Source organism: Prionailurus bengalensis, chromosome A1 (genome assembly GCF_016509475.1).
Source record: "Prionailurus bengalensis isolate Pbe53 chromosome A1, Fcat_Pben_1.1_paternal_pri, whole genome shotgun sequence".
NCBI lineage: Eukaryota > Metazoa > Chordata > Mammalia > Carnivora > Felidae > Prionailurus > Prionailurus bengalensis.
This window is the reverse complement of record NC_057343.1, coordinates 2431741-2447976: the sequence shown is the minus strand read 5'-3', so window position 1 is coordinate 2447976 and position 16236 is coordinate 2431741. Positions and strand designations below refer to the sequence as shown.

Genomic DNA, 16236 nt, shown 5'->3' with positions numbered 1-16236 from the left:
AGAAAGGGAAGGAAAACTTCCAGACTCATTCTATGAAGTCAGCATTACTTTGGTTCCCAAAGCAGACAGAGACCCCACAAAAAAGGAGAATTACAGGCCAATATCCCTGATGAACGTGGATGCAAAAATTCTCAACAAAACACTAGCAAATCGAATTCAACAGCATATAAAAAGAATTACTCACCATGATCAAGTGGGATGCATTCCTGGGCTGCAGGGCTGGTTCAATATTCGCAAATCAATCAATGTGATACATCACTGTAATAAAAGGATAAGAACCATATGATCCCGTCAATAGATGCAGAAAAAGCATTTGACAAAATACAGCATCTTTCTTAATAAAAATCCTCAAGAAAGACAGGAAAGAAGGAACATACTTAAACATCATAAAAGCCATATATGAAAAGCCCACAGCTAATATCATCCTCAATTGGGAAAAAACTGAGAACTTTCCCCTTGAGATCAGCAACACGACAGGGATGTCCACTCTCACAGCTGTTGTTTAACATAGTGTTGGAAACGCTAGCATCAGCAATCAGACAACAAAATGAAATCAAAGGCATAAAAATTGGCAAAGAAGAAGTCAAACTTTCACTTTTTGCAGATGACATGATACTGTACATGGAAAACCCTAAAGACTCCACCAAAACGCTGTAGAACTGATGCATGAATTAGGCAACGTCGCAGGGTACAAAATCAATGTACAGAAATTGGTTGCATTTCTATACACCAATAATGAAGCAACAGAAAGAGAAATCAAGAAACTGATCCCATTTACAATTGCACCAAGTACCATAAAATACCTAGGAATAAACGTAACCAAAGATGTAAAAGATCTGTATGCTGAAAACGATAGAAAACTTATGAACAAAATTGAAGACACAAAGAAACGGAAAAACATTCTATACTACCCAAAGCAATCTACACATTCAATGCAATCCCAATCAAAATTACACCAGCATTCTTCTTAAAGCTAGAACAAACAATCCTATAATTTGTATGGAACCACAAAAGACCCCGAATAGCCAAAGTAATACTGAGGAAGAAAACCAAAGTGGGAGGCATCACAATCTCAGACTTTAGCCTCTACTACAAAGCTGTAATCATCAGGACAGTGTGGTATTGGCACAAAAACAGACACATAGACCAATGGAATAGAATAGAGAACCCAGAATTGAACCCACAAATGTATGGCCAACTAATCTTTGACAAAGCAGTAAGGAGTATCCAATGGAAAAAAGACAGTCTCTTTAGCAAATGGTGCTGGGAGAACTGGAGAGCGCATGAAGAAGAATGAAACTAGACCACTTTCTTACACCATTCACAAAAACAAACTCAAAATGGATTAAAGACCTAAATGTGGGACAGGAAACCATCAAAACCCTAGAGGAGAAAGCAGGCAACAACCTCTTTGACCTCAGCTGCAGCAACTTCTTACTCAACACGTCTCCGAAGGCAAGGGAAATAAAAGCAAAAATGAACTATGGGGACTCTATCAAGATAAAAACTTCTGTACTGCAAAAGAAACAAGCAACAAAACTAAAAGGCAACCGACGGAATGGGAAAAGATATTTGCAAATGACATATACAGATAAAGGGTTAGTATGCAAAATCCATAAAGAACTTAACAAACTCAATGCCCGAAAAACAAATAATCCAGTGAAGAAATGGGCAGAAGACATGAAAAGACACTTTTCCAAAGAAGACATCCAGATGGCCAACAGGTACATGAAACGATGCTCAACGTCACTCATCATCAGGAAAATACAAATCAAAACCACACTGAGATACCACCTCACGCCGATCAGAGTGGCTAAAATGAACAACTCAGGAGACTACAGATGCTGGCGAGGATGTGGAGAAACGGGAACCCTCCTGCACTGTTGGTGGGAATGTGAACTGGTACAGCCACTCTGGAAAACAGTGTGGAGGGTCCTCAAAAAGTTCAAAATAGAACTACCCTATGACCCAGCAATAGCACTGCTAGGAATTTACCCAAGGGATACAGGAGTGCTGATTCATAGGGGCACATGTACCCCAATGTTTATAGCAGCTCTTTCAACAATAACCAAATTATGGAAAGAGCCTAAATGTCCATCAACTGATGAATGGATAAAGAAGATGTGGTTTATATATACAACAGAATACTACTTGGCAACAAGAAAGAATGAAATCATGCCATTTACAGCAACGTGGATGCAATTGGAAGGTATTATGCTGAGTGAAATAAGTCAGTCAGAGAAAGACAGATATCATATGTTTTCACTCACTGTGGATCTTGAGAAACTTAATAGAAGACCATGGGGGAAGGGACGGGGAGAAAAATAGTTACAAACAGAGAGGGAGGGAGGCAAACCCTAAGAGACTCTTAAATACAGAGAACAAACTAAGGGTGGATGGGGGGGTGGGTAAGAGGGGAAAATGGGTGATGGGCATTGAGGAGGGCACTTGAGATGAGCACTGGGTGTTGTATGTAAGTGATGAATCATGGGAATCTATCCCAAAAAACAAGAGCATACTTTATACGCCGTATGTTAGTCAATTCGAGAATGAATTATATTTTTAAAAATAGTAAGTAGGTAAGTAAGTAAGTAAATAAATAAATAAATAAATAATGAACCATGATCAAGTGGGATTTATTTAAGGAATTCAAGAATGGTTCAGTATATGAAAACTATCAATGTGATATGCCACAAAAATAGAATGAAATGGGAGGAACCACCCGATCATTTCAATTGCTATAGAAAAAGGATTTGGCAAAATTCAATGCCCCTTCACGATAAAAACATCAAACAAACTAGGAATAGAAGAAAGCTACCTCAACATAAGTAAGGCCACACATGAAAATTCCATGGGAAACATCACACTCAGTAGTAAAAGGAAGCTTTTCCTCTAAAATTAGGAACAAGGCGAACATGTCTACTTTCACCACTTCTATTACACAGTACTGGAAATTGTAGCCAGAGCAATTAGGCAAGAAAAAGAAATAAAAGGTGTCCAAATTGGAAAGGAAGGAGTAAAATTATATGTGTTTCCAGGTGATATCATTTTAATGTAAATCCTGATAAATTAAAAAACTGAGTATTTTTAAGTTCCCCTAGTGTAGTCCGTAAGACTACATTCAATCCCATGGCCCTGGGTTCATGATCTGAGCCAAAATCAAGAGTCAGACGCTCAATGGACTGAGCCACCCAGGTGGCCCTCTTTTCTAAAATAAGCATCTATGTAGACCATAAGACAACACTAGAGGAACTTATAAAAGATATATTCATGAGAAGGAAAATGATCTCAGAAAGGGGGACTGAAATGCAGGAAGAAGTGGGCAAATAACTTGCCTAAAATGCAGGAATATCTTCTGAATCAATAGTAATGTTTGATTTGGAAAGATAAGGCTAGAATAAAATGTTGAATAAAAACAAGATAAAAATTGGGACAAAGTGATCAGAGCTAAAGTGTTCCAAGGACCCAAGTTGTCCAAAAGAAGGCTAAAATATTAACTTTAAATGTTTATAAATAAGTATGCATAAGAGTTCAACTATGAAAATTGAAGGTATCATTTCCAACCAGTATTCTTTTTTTTTTAATTATCAGTATTTAAAAGGCAAGAAAGAAGTAAAAAAACATAGGAAAACATAGTCAAATAGCACCAAATAAGATTATTGAAACAAATTTAAATATGTCTATAATCACAAGAAAAGCTGGTGAACTAAACTTGCCAGATAAAAGACAGGCAAAACCTAGTCATATGCTATTCACAAAAACCAAAACATAGAGATAAGGGGAAATCTTAAACTAAATTTTACCTCATTTTTACATATGGAAAAAGACTTCCAGGAAACTAATAAGCAAAAGATAGCTAGAGTAGCTATATTTATTTCAGACAAAAGATATTCTCTGACCACAAGCACTATTAAGGATACATCATTACATGACGATAAAAAGAGTCAGTGCACCAACAAATTACTACAATTCTACAACTTATATGCCTCAAAACTAAAAAACAAACAACTACTGCTTGAACTACAGGAAGTAAGTGACAAATTATTGTCGTAAGATGTGTATATTGATTGGAAGAGTTCAACATATTTTTCCCAAACGTGAAATAAGACAAGTAAACAAAAAAGCAATAGCAACTACAGCTTTGAAAGAATTTGAAAACACAACAAATAAGCTTGACTTACTGGACGTATCTAGAACAGATCCAATAATTACAGAATGCACATTTTTCTCAAGCACAAAGGGAATATTTACAAAAATTAATGCAAAGCAAGTCTCTACATTTAAAAGAAATAGCACACAAGTCTCACTCTCTAAACACAAGAGAAGGCATAAACAAAAAGATAAACAAAAGGCCCTATATTTGAAAATTAAAGCAAAACTTCACAAAATGTGTCAAAGAAGACATCATAGTGGAAAATTTTAAATATTTGTAAAAATGAATAATAGAAACACCATATTTGAGCGGTGCCTGGATGGCTCAGTTGGTAAAGCACGCAACTTGAGCCCCACATTGGGGGTAGAGTTTACTTAAAATAAATAAATAAATAAGCCAAATATGGTGAAATTAAAAAAAAAAAAGAGGGGCACCTGAGTGGCTCAGTTGGTTAAGCTTCTGACTTGAGCTCAGGTCATGATCTCACAGTTCATGAGTTCGAGCCCTGCATCGGGCTCTGTGCTGACAGCTTGGAGCCTGGAGCCTGCTTCAGATTCTGTCTCTCTGTCTGTCTCTCTGTCTCTCTCTCTCTGCCCCTCCCCTGCTCATGCTGTTTCACTCTCTCTCTCTCAAAAATAAATAAGCATTAAAAAAAATAAAAATAAAAAATAAAATGAAATTAAAAATTAAAAGAAAAAAGAAACACCACATTCGAAAACTTGTAGACGTATGGCAAAAGCAGTAATTCATGAATATTTAAGGACTTAGATGCCTAATTTAGAAAAGAGGGGCACCTAGGTGGTTCAGTCATGATCACAGGGCCATGGGATCGAGCCCCATGTTGAGCTTTGTGCTGAGCGTATAGAATGTTTAAGATTTTCTCTCTCTCTCTCCCTCTGCCCCTCTCCCCCATGTGCTCTCTAAAATTAAAAAAGAGAGAGAGAGAGAGAGAGAGAGAGAGAGAGAGAAAATAAAGATGAAATCTAAGTATATACTTAAGAAGTTAGTAAAAAGAGGGGTGCCTGGGTGGCTCAGTCATTTAAGCATCTGACTCTTGATTTTGGCTCAGGTCATGATCTCATGGTTCATGAGATCGAGCCCTGCATCAGGCTCTGCGCTGGCAACACAGAGTCAGCTTGGGGTTCTCTCTGTCCCTCTCTCTGCCCGTCACATGGGCGCATGCATCCACTGTCTCTCGAAATGAAAATAAACATTTTTTAAAAAAAGAAAAAAAGAAGTTAGTAAAAAGAAAAAAAGATAAACAGAAAGTAAAGTAATAAAAAGGAGAGCCAAAATTAACTCAATAGAAAAACAAAGAGGCTAAGAAAGAAACGGTGCCCTAAGAAGTGTCAGATTCCCTTAATCAGTAGTCTCAAACTTTATCTTGCAACAGAATCATGCGGAGGGCTTGTCAAAACATGGGTTGTTCAGAATCATCCCTGAAGTTTCTGATTCAGTAGGTCTAGGATGGGCCCAAGATTTTGCATTCTAACCAACTCCCAGGTCATGCTGATGCTGCTGGTCCAAAGATTAAACTTTAAGAACCAGTGATCTAAGTTAATGTCTTTAAGTCCTAACCAAATTAACCATAAAAGTACTTTTAACTCTACTCATAGAAGACAGATAATACATACGTATTTACCTTCTCTCCACTCTGAGACTCTGCTAAAATGTAAACCTACATAATAATGAGACCAAGAGTCCATCAGCAGATAAGAAATCACAATAAAGTTCTGGAAGAAACCAAATGGAGTAATGGTAGCAAAATCCATGATGAAGAAAACCACAACTTTATTGGAATCAAAAGTCTACTGAACTACGCATGATAAACAGGATCAGAATCAGTCTAGCATATGTGACATCAGACAAATAGAAAATCAAGGAGAAAAAAAAGAGAGAGAAAATAGCAAAAGAAAATTATCAGTGAAATACACAAGAAAATAATTTGGTTTCAATTAATTACCTTAGGATCTACTCAGAGAGATACATATATGAAGATGACAATTACAGAACAACAGTCAAGCTGAGTAGCTAGGAATTTAAGGAAAGATTTTACAAACCAGTAGAACTTGACCTTGTTCTTAAAACCACCATATTTGTTATATGAGTGGCAAGAGTCTGGCTTTTTTTTAAATAATTTTTTTAATGTTTATTTATTTTTGAGAGAGAGAGACACACACACACACACACACACACACACACACAGAGCATGAGTGGGGGAGGGGCAGAGAGAGAAAGGGAGACACAGAATCCAAAGCAAGCTCCAGGCTCTGAGCTGTCAACACAGAGCCCGACGCAGGGCTCGAACTCATGGACCATGAGATCACAACCTGAGCCAACGTCAGATGTTTAACCGAGTCACCAGGTGCTTTTGGCTTTTTTAATTTCCTTTTTAACGCTTCATCGTCCAAAGTAGCTTGCACCATTGAGGAGTGTCAAAGGTAGGTTATAAACTTATTGAATTACTAAAGAGAATTGTTCATCTTAAGTATTTTTACAAGTTATAATTTTAAACATATTCATGACTTTAGTAGTAAAGCAGGAAAAGTAGATGAGAAAAGTTTTATTAGCAGAAGATATTGAATAATGCAAATATATTCAAAGCAATATAGTTTTACTCCAAAGACCACGGAAATCCAGGAAAACCTGGACTATACTACAGCCTGTAGATATTTGACATTAGGAAAAATTCAAAATAAATTTGTCAACTTATAAGGAAAAAATGTAAGGGATTAACTTTATTAAAGCATTAATAATAAATATTTAGTTTTAAGTTGGGTGTTTATATTTCTTTAAATCTTGCTCTAAGTCATATATCATTCTTATATGCAATATCATAGAACAGTAGAGGAATATTAAAAATAATCTAGCCCTTACATTTTACCAGTAAGGAAAAGGAGACCCAGAGGCAATATGTAAACCCATTGTTGTGCTCTTATATTCTCATAAAGAATTTAACTTAAAGAAAAGCCTTAATTGCAATTAATTTTTATGTGGTAGTATAAAATTAAGTTTAGCTTATTTAGCAAGAAGTGTTTGTTTGACCATTCTGGGAACAAACACTCAAACTGCAATGGTTTTTAAGTCGAATTCAATACAAGTAAAGTTTCATGTATGCCAGCTTTGCAAATGGAAAACTGTCATGTGATTACAGTTGAGTTTGAACTGCGCAGGTCCACTTATACATGGATTTTTCCCGATAAATACAGTACAGTACTGTAAATGTATTTTTTCTTCCTTATGCTTTTCTTAGTAACATTTTCTTTTCCCTAGTTTATTGTAATACAGTATATAATACATATACAAAATATGTGTTGACTGTTGATCAATAAGGCTTCTCGTCAAAAGTAGGCTATTAGTAGTTAAATTCGGGGGGAATCCAAAACGATACACGGATTTTTGACTGTGCAGGGGCTGGTGCCCCTAACCCCTGCACAGTTCAAAGGTCAACTGTACAAGTATTGCATCATAATCAGGGTCAGTTTATCACCTTTACTGGTATTTTTCTGCCCAGAGGACATTTTCTTAGACAGCTGTGCCGTCATCATACTTTTTATACTTTTTAGGAACCAATAGGCAGAGAGTACATAGCACTTTTTTCTTTTTAATTTTTTTTACGTTTATTCATTTTTGAAAGACAGAGAGAGACAGAGCACAAGCAGGGGTGGGGCGGAGAGCGCGGGGGACACAGAATCCGAAGCAGGCTCCAGGCTCCGAGCTGTCAGCACAGAGCCCGACGCGGGGCTGGAACTCGCGGACCGTGAGATCATGACCTGAGCTGAAGTCGGATGCTCAACCGACTGAGCCACCCAGGTGCCCCCATAGCACTTTTTTCTGAAGTTCCAAATACCTATGGCATTCAGTCATCATCCCATTTCTAAAGTCTCCTTTTTCTTCTTCACATTCTTCTATACTTCTACTTTTGCTAGGGTTGCAGTGGGGTTTGCAAATGCAATCCTTGGTTTCCTTCATTCTTTAGAATTTATTTTGGGAAATTAGGTAGATTTTCTGGTTAGTCATTCTCCAAGAGAGCTGGTTTTTATTGTTCTCCTCAACAAGAGACCAGCCTACCCCAGATGTTTTGGCACTTATGTTCATGTTTGGAAGTGCTTTCCTGCTCAAGAACTGCTTGTATCTCACGTGGCTCCCCGATATATCTGTGTTCATCCGAACTGCATTCCTGGTCTTCAGGCATCCTGAGTATCTTTTATCTTTCTCCCACCTAGTAACATTTCTGTTGGGTTGAATACTCATGAGATACTTGTATGCTAGTGCCATCTATTGTTGAAAAAATATATGTGAATATGACTCTTGCTAATGGGACTAGAAATTGGATTAAGATTGGCTTTAAGACTACCAAATGATAGAACCACAATTTTGTTACAAAAACACTCATGGAGTAGGAGAGGATACTTAAGCGGTTGTATTTTATCTTTGTCTTTATGTAAGATTTACAAAGACTGTTTTCATTTTCCGCCATATTTAATGGGACTAATTTTGTAATCATAGTTAGCATAAGCACATATTCCAAGCATAGAAAAGAGAGTAAGATTCAAGTGAAAAAGCAAGTTAAATAATGAAATGTATCTCTTATGTAGATACAAAATTGTCAGTGTTACAGTCAATTGAAAACTTTAAGGTATTTTGTATTAATTGTAAACCTTTAACCCTAACAACATAAACATACTTGGTAATTTTTCCATTTAAACTCCAAGAATTGACTTGAAATAAAATTTTTAAGATATTATTTTAAAATAAAGCTTCTCTTTTTGGCTGCCTTCAAAATTCAAACAAAACACCCCATAAGACAAGTTTCCATTCCTACTCTCCCTACCTAGGAACTAAAAATGTTAAAAGTTTAGAAAATAAGAATCATAAAGGAAAGATAAAAGATACTAAGATTATTTACAATCTCCTGTGATCCTTTCTACTTTGGGTTCCAAAAGAATCAACAACAGGAATGTCGTTGGAACCAGAAGGTAATGACTAGCCTCTAACCCGGCGATGCCTAACCAATCTTTAACTCCTAATCTTGAGCTCATACGGTTTTGGCTGACAGTTAGGCCAACTTTCCTCCCAAAGAAAAAATGACTTTTGAAACATCTCAACAGATATCTGGTCAATCATACTTTCCTTGAGCACTTCCTGAGTGGGAAGTCTAAGGCCTCCTGAGGAAGCCTGTTCCATTGTGGTAGGGAAATAAAGTGAGGAAATTAAGTTAAATAAAACTAGAAATGCCTCCTAAGTGACTAGAAGGACTTAAGCATAGAGGACAAAATCATTTTCCCGTTAACTGACTACCCGCACAGCTCTCTATTCTGACTGCTGTATCTGAACATTAGAATGATAACACTTTTATGTAAGTATATTCCACAACCTTTCAATGATCCATTATAAAATATAAAACCCGTCAATAACAAGACTCCCTTCAATCAACAAATGATTCTTGAAATTAGGCCCTTTTCCCCCTTGAATCCCTGTCTTTTTTTTTTATCACTTAGTGACAAGACACTTAGTGTTTTTCTCCTTTGTACATTTTTTTCCTCTTTAGACACAGTTATGTCTGATAAATGCTAATGCTTTTGTTTCTAAGTATTTCTCCAATATGATACATGTACTTTCAGTGTGGGTACATGGTATTTCTATGGTATTATAAGGGCTTTTCTAGATTTCTCCCTAAAATCCATTCTCCAGTAAATAATAGTCATCCCTGAGCTCAAGAATATTCGCTCTGACTGCTCTCCAAAACTCCAAACATGCATTCTCACTACGTGCTGTACTTTCCAACATCAACGTTTCAAAATTACCACAAGACCAGAACAGAATGTTGACTCCCTTCCTCCTCCCTGTGTAAACCTGCCTCTTTCATGGCACCACCAAGATTCCAACTGTTCCGTGCTCTTCCTCATCTTCAACATCCTCTTGACTCTGCTTCTAGCTCGGGCTTCTAATCCTCCTGTTCTCCATATCCTCTGCTCCTTCCCTTGGTGGCATCTTTTGTGCTCTGACTTCTACACTGTTTCCGTAACTTCCTCACTGATCTTTCAGTCTTCCAATGAGAAACTGTGATGATTCTCCATCAAAATTTTTTTTTATTAACGTTTATTTATTTTTGAGACAGAGAGAGATAGAGCATGAATGGGGGAGGGTCAGAGAGAGAGGGAGACACAGAATCCGAAACAGGCTCCAGGCTCTGAGCTGTCCGCACGGAGCCCGATGCGGGGCTCGAACTCACAGACTGAGATCATGACCTGAGCCGAAGTCGGACGCCCAACCGACTGAGCCACCCAGGCGCCCCGAGTGATGATTCTCCATTAAACACAGAATGAAGTCCAAACCCTTCCATCTAAAATTCAAAGGGAAATCCTTCACTTTTGGATCTTTAAACTTCTTTTCAGCTTTACTTTCTACTTCGCTTCCCTTTAACCATACCCTACAGTTGTTGGTGTCCTCTCAGAACATACCCTGCCCTGTCCTACCTCAACACCTTTGCTCAAGTATTCTTTCAGCAATAGGTGCTGGTTGACAACGCTCTCCATTCTTGAATTCCCACTGCAAACTCCACTACCCCTTCCGAGAACACTCCCGGTTATAATTAATCCCTCTTTCCCCAAATACTTGGAACCTGTCTGCAGCATTCATCAGAGTATTTTTACCCTCTATCAGAGTCACGTATACAGGAATCTTTCTCCCACCAAACTGGGAACTTCTTGAAAACAGGGACTGTGTCCTATTTATTTCTGCACCATTTACAATTTGAGCAAAATTCTTTGTTCATGGTGGGTACTTTATATTTGCAATAAGAATGAACAAAAGTCTCATGAAAATCAGAGTAGACTAAACTATAACATGAGTCAGCTCTTTAAGAAATGTTAAGAGACATCCTTCCTGTTTCCTTAATTTGTTTTGACGTGTATATGCTGATTAACAAGATGCTGTTAATGCTTCCACTGTGTGCCCTGGGAATTAATAAAATAGGACAAAGGATTTTAGAAAATGGATTCAACCAAAATTTGGTTGATATCAAGCAAAAGAAATTTACAAAACCTGCCCTATCATTTGTCCTCAGGATGCTAGGTTTAGGTTGTTTTGTTTGTAAAAGATAAAACTTCATAAAGCACCTACAACCTAACAGGGAATATGCAAGCGTCCTCTGGAAGTTCTTTGATCACATAATATATTTCTTCTTCACTTTGGCGCTCAAAGGAAAGGGATGGCAGAGAGATTGAGCGGAAAGTGGAAGGGTGGGGGGAGAGAGAAAAGAGGCAAGTGGAAGGAAGAGTGGTAGGAGAGAATAAAAGGCAGAAGGAACTTAAAAGGACTAGAAGTGATTTATAATCCGTTTGGTGTCCAGTGTGCTCATCACTCTGCCCTCTGGCCCCGGGCTGTCTTTGATCTTCCTCACGGCTCGTCCCATCCGCTCCCTGAAGGAGCTGTAAGGACCAAGGGTCAGAGTAATATTATTTCTTCTCTTGTTGAACCCCGGGCTCTCCTTGTCCTGCTTCCTTGCTACTTTTCTTGGGACTAAAACCAATGACCTGCATATATATGCATGTGCATATGTACTCAAAGCGGCTGTTGTGGGTTGAACTGTATCCTCCAAAAAAATGTTCCAGTCATAATGCCCAATTCAGGTGACCATGACCTTACTTGGACACAGAGTCTTTGTGGACATAATCAAGTTACGACGAGGTCATAGGGGGCTAAAGTGGACCCTGGTCTAGAGAGTAGTGTCTTTAGAGCAGAAAGGAGAAGGAGATGGGGACACAGAGGCACTGACACACACAGAAGAAAGAGCCACATGGTGATGGAGGCGGCTGCATGCTGAGGAACACCAGGGATTACCAGCAAGCACCAGAAGGTGGGAAGAGGCCAAAACGAATGCTTCCCTAGAGGGAGCACGGCCCTACTGACACCTTGATTTCAGCCTTCTCGCCTCCAGATCTGTAACAGAATACATTTCCGTTGTTGTGAGTCACTCCGTCAGTGATAATTTGTTATGGCAGCCCCAAGAAGCAAATACAGGGACTAAGGCTATTGAGTAATCAGAGAGGATCTTAAGACCAGAGAAGAAAAACTATTAAAAGTTCTCTCCTCCTAAGACAGAAGTTCATCCATTTGGCCCAGATTGCTAAACAATGTGTTTTGCTCTACTTAGAAAATATTTTGTAATATGAAGTTCAGCCTGGTTAGTTTCATTTTATGATGCTTAAATTCTCAACCAGAAGAAAGAAGCTGTCACTGAAAAAGAGAAAGAAGCCTAAGAATCACAAATGCCTGGCACCTAGTAGATGTTTAATAAATACTTGTTGAGGGGCGCCTGGGTGGCTCAGTTGGTTAGGCGTCCGACCCTTGATTTCAGCTCAGGTCATGATCTCACGGTTGGTGAGTCTGAGCTCCATGTTGGGCTCTGCGCTGACGGTGTGGAGCCTGCCTGGGATTCTCCATCTGCCCCCTCTCTTTCCTCCCGCCCCTCTCAGAAATAAATAGACATTTAAAAACATACTTGTTGAATGAATGAATGAATGAATGAATGAAAACAGAATAACTAGACAAGGCTGTTAAGACATAAAAGCAGGGCATCTGAGCCTGATGTCTGAGCACTTGCACAAACCGAGCTAACACAAGAATGCCCACGTACCACTGGGGAGACACAAAATCAAGAGTAGTTCGCGTATTGTAAAATATATATAAAGCAGTGCAGAAACCACCACGCGCTGTAGCAAATAAGTGTTTTCCTAGGTGGATGGGTTCTGGGATGACACTGTAAAGTAATGTGGTTTGCACACGTTACTTATTAAAAAAAAAAAAAAAGTAATGAGTCAAAGGAATTGGTTATGATGTGAGCACCTAATTTTATTTATCTTTCTTTTCCCTGCCCCCCCCAATTAAACCTGCCCCAGCCCATTCTTCTTCTCCTTCAGTCTGAATGCTTGTATCAAGCAATCACTGTCTAATTATATATTTCTTCAATAACTTCTAGCCTTCACTCAAAAATCAAGTTTTCCTTCCTTTTTTGCCCCTTATAGCCAATAGAACTTTCCGCAAACATGAAAACGTTCTGTGTCTGCACTGCTATCCAATGCACGCTTCAAATGTATCTAGTGCAACTACAGAACTGCGTTTCAGTGTTTTATTTAATTTTAGTTCGTTTCAATAGCCACAAGGGGCTAGCATCTACTGTATGGGCTAGCAGAGCTCTAGACTATTTTTGAGGAAACCCCAGTCTTTTTCATTGCTTCCATCACCCTCTGCCTCACCCTCAAACTCTGGTCTGAGGGGGAAAGAGTTAATAGCCAGCCATCTACATACACTCTGTCCATCAGCCTTGAAACCTGCAGCATGTTCCCAGGCATTGAAGAGACTGCCTGCCCCTGCTTTGCCTATGAAGTGGCAAGTATTGGGGGAATTGATGAAGTTGCAAAGAAAGCCATCATCCAGCCATTCTGATAATCCATCGCCAAAAAGAATTTTATCACAAGACTGAATGATCCAGTTCCACCTGGAATTTTCATCTGATATTTCCAGCCAGCTATGATAATGACCGTCACTTGGCATGTCTTAACACCCACTATGTACTGAGTGTGGTTTTCTACGTGGTATAAAAAAGCAAAAAAGGGACTGAAAGGGGGGGGCGGGGCTTTCCTCTAATTGGAAAAATCTAACATTCACAAAAACTAATACACATATTTAAAAACCAGATATTCAAGACGTATTTATTTGTTGTCTTCTGTTCCTTATTTTTTTCACCTGGGGTCTTAAGCGCAAGCTCTCTAAGGACAGAAACCATGCCCTTCTTAGGACACTAAGGGTCTCCCATTCCTAGTCTGAATCTCAGCTGCCACATCAGGATCTCTTGGGAGCTTGTTAGAAATGCAAGCCCACCTCATTACTATGGAACCCAACCTGCATGGTAATGAGACGCCTGGCTCATTTGTTCACACATTACAGCCTCCAAAACGACTGATCTAAACTATTCAGCATAGGCCACACCGATTCCAATTAATTTTCGCGCTTGTTAGGAAAGATGGTAACAGACTGGTCTTCAGCTGGTATTATATTTTATGGGATATTTAAATTATTTGGGAAAAACTTGTCAATTGACTATCACAATTTACACTTGAGAGTAGTATACTGTTGTTATAGAAAGAGTGTTCAATTAAGACCAGAAAAATCTGAATTTTCTCTTCTTGACTTTGTCATCATCTTGTGATGTAACTTTGGGCAAGCCATTAATTTTGTTGGGTTTCAGTTATTTTGTTTTTGTTTTATTCATTACTTATTCATTTAAATATATAAAACGAAGGTTTTCTACTAGTGGCTCCCAAACTGAAATCGTTAGAATTTCACAAATGAGTAATGATCAGACCTCAAATAAGTCTTTGTATATATAAAAAAGACTAGGGGCACCTGGGCGGCTCAGTCGGTTGAGCGGCCAACTTCAGCTCGGGTCACGATCTCACGGTCCGTGGGTTCGAGCCCCGCGTCGGGCTCTGGGCTGATGGCTCAGAGCCTGGAGCCTGTTTCCGATTCTGTGTCTCCCTCTCTCTCTGCCCCTCCCCCGTTCATGCTCTGTCTCTCTCTGTCTCAAAAATAAAACGTTAAAAAAAAAAAAAAAGACTAATACTGGAATCACACATTCAACCATGATACGGTTACCCAGAATTTGCTCTTGAGCTAATTCAGTGCCTCCCAGATTAACATCAAGATTTAAGCTGTCTCAGACACGCAAGGAATTCTCTTATTTTAAAAGACTTCCGGAATTGCCATGGAACTGAGTTACCAGTCTTCACTGTAAACGAACCTAAACCCTTCCATCCTTAAAGCTGTAGTTTGAGCCTGATTCCTCAAAGTCAGCGGAGATGAGGGACAGCTAGTCCCTCTGTTCTGAAAGAAGCCTTTCACATATATGTTACCAGGGATTAGCTGGCAGTTAGCTTGGGACAAGGCCCTCCAGGAAGGACACTCTTGCTACTTGCAAGGGCTGTAATGGAAGGAGGAAGTTGAATGAGACAAAAACAAAAGTCATCCACCTAGGGCCAAAGGCCTTTCAAGTCAAATACAAAAAGGAGGATGGACACATTTCTTCCTTTGCTCACGCTTTTGTCTGGGTTATTTCTTTTGTGGGCTTTACTATGAGTTTGAAGGCTTTTTTTTTTCTGTTCAGCTCCAGTGACTTCTTACAGTCACTACTTTGTAAAATCGAAAGCAGATATGTCCCCAGTAGGGATACCTGAAAAATTTCCAGCGCCTCAATGTTCTAGAGACTTAGGGCTATATTTAGATACCATACCACATTTCAGAGAAAATGTGATTTTCCTTGAAGGGTTTGCTCCCACATCCCCTACTTAAACCAAACATACTTTCAAGTTAATAAAAGCTCTACCTGCCGAGGCAGCAAATCTGGCTATAATTAAAAGGGAGGAAACATTTTACACAAGAAAATGTGCTATTTGGTCAAAGCGTAAATATGAAAAACTGCGAAACGTGATAGCAAGATATAATTTGTATTCCTGCTTTTTATTTACTGAACAAGATGTTGGAAGAAAATTGTCTTAACTATAACTTACTATATTCTAATGCCTTTAAATGTTTCACATAGTGACTGCAATGGAGCCCGTAAAAATAACTTTAAATTCCAATGTCAAGTGGAGCATGGAGATTTGGTTTCATTTTCCAAACTGCTCTGTTGAGAAATACGCCCTAAAAGGCAATTCTCATTTTACTCCGTTATAGCTCCAACAGCTGCAGGACAAAATATAAAATGTATCTAACCCAATCTGAAATTTAGAATTTTGATCTCTGAGGAAAGTATTTTTGAAGAGTCTCACACATGCTGGAAAAAGGATTTAGAACTTTGATAAGGCTTCACAAAGAGAGAAGCACTATAAAATTTTAACAAAGGACTACCTTCTTTTTTTTCTTTTTCCAAGAATGCTTCAGATCTACACTATATAATTTAATGCTTTATATACTGTATTACATATGGATTAGCAACACTTTATTCCTAAATTTTACACCCTCTAGACATATCATAGTATCATATTCTGAAAGATACTTTATACAAATTCAAACATTTGTTC

At 38.5% G+C, this 16236-nt stretch overlaps 1 long non-coding RNA gene across 2 annotated transcripts in view; it reads right to left on the bottom strand.

The window, feature by feature from the left end:
* Positions 1–206: 206 nt before the first annotated feature.
* Positions 207–16236, bottom strand: part of LOC122480531 — a 29198-nt gene continuing 13168 nt past the window's right edge. For both annotated transcript variants that reach the window (XR_006296590.1, XR_006296589.1), the window contains exon 3: positions 207–258. This is a non-coding gene — a long non-coding RNA (uncharacterized LOC122480531). The remainder of the gene's footprint in view (positions 259–16236) is intronic.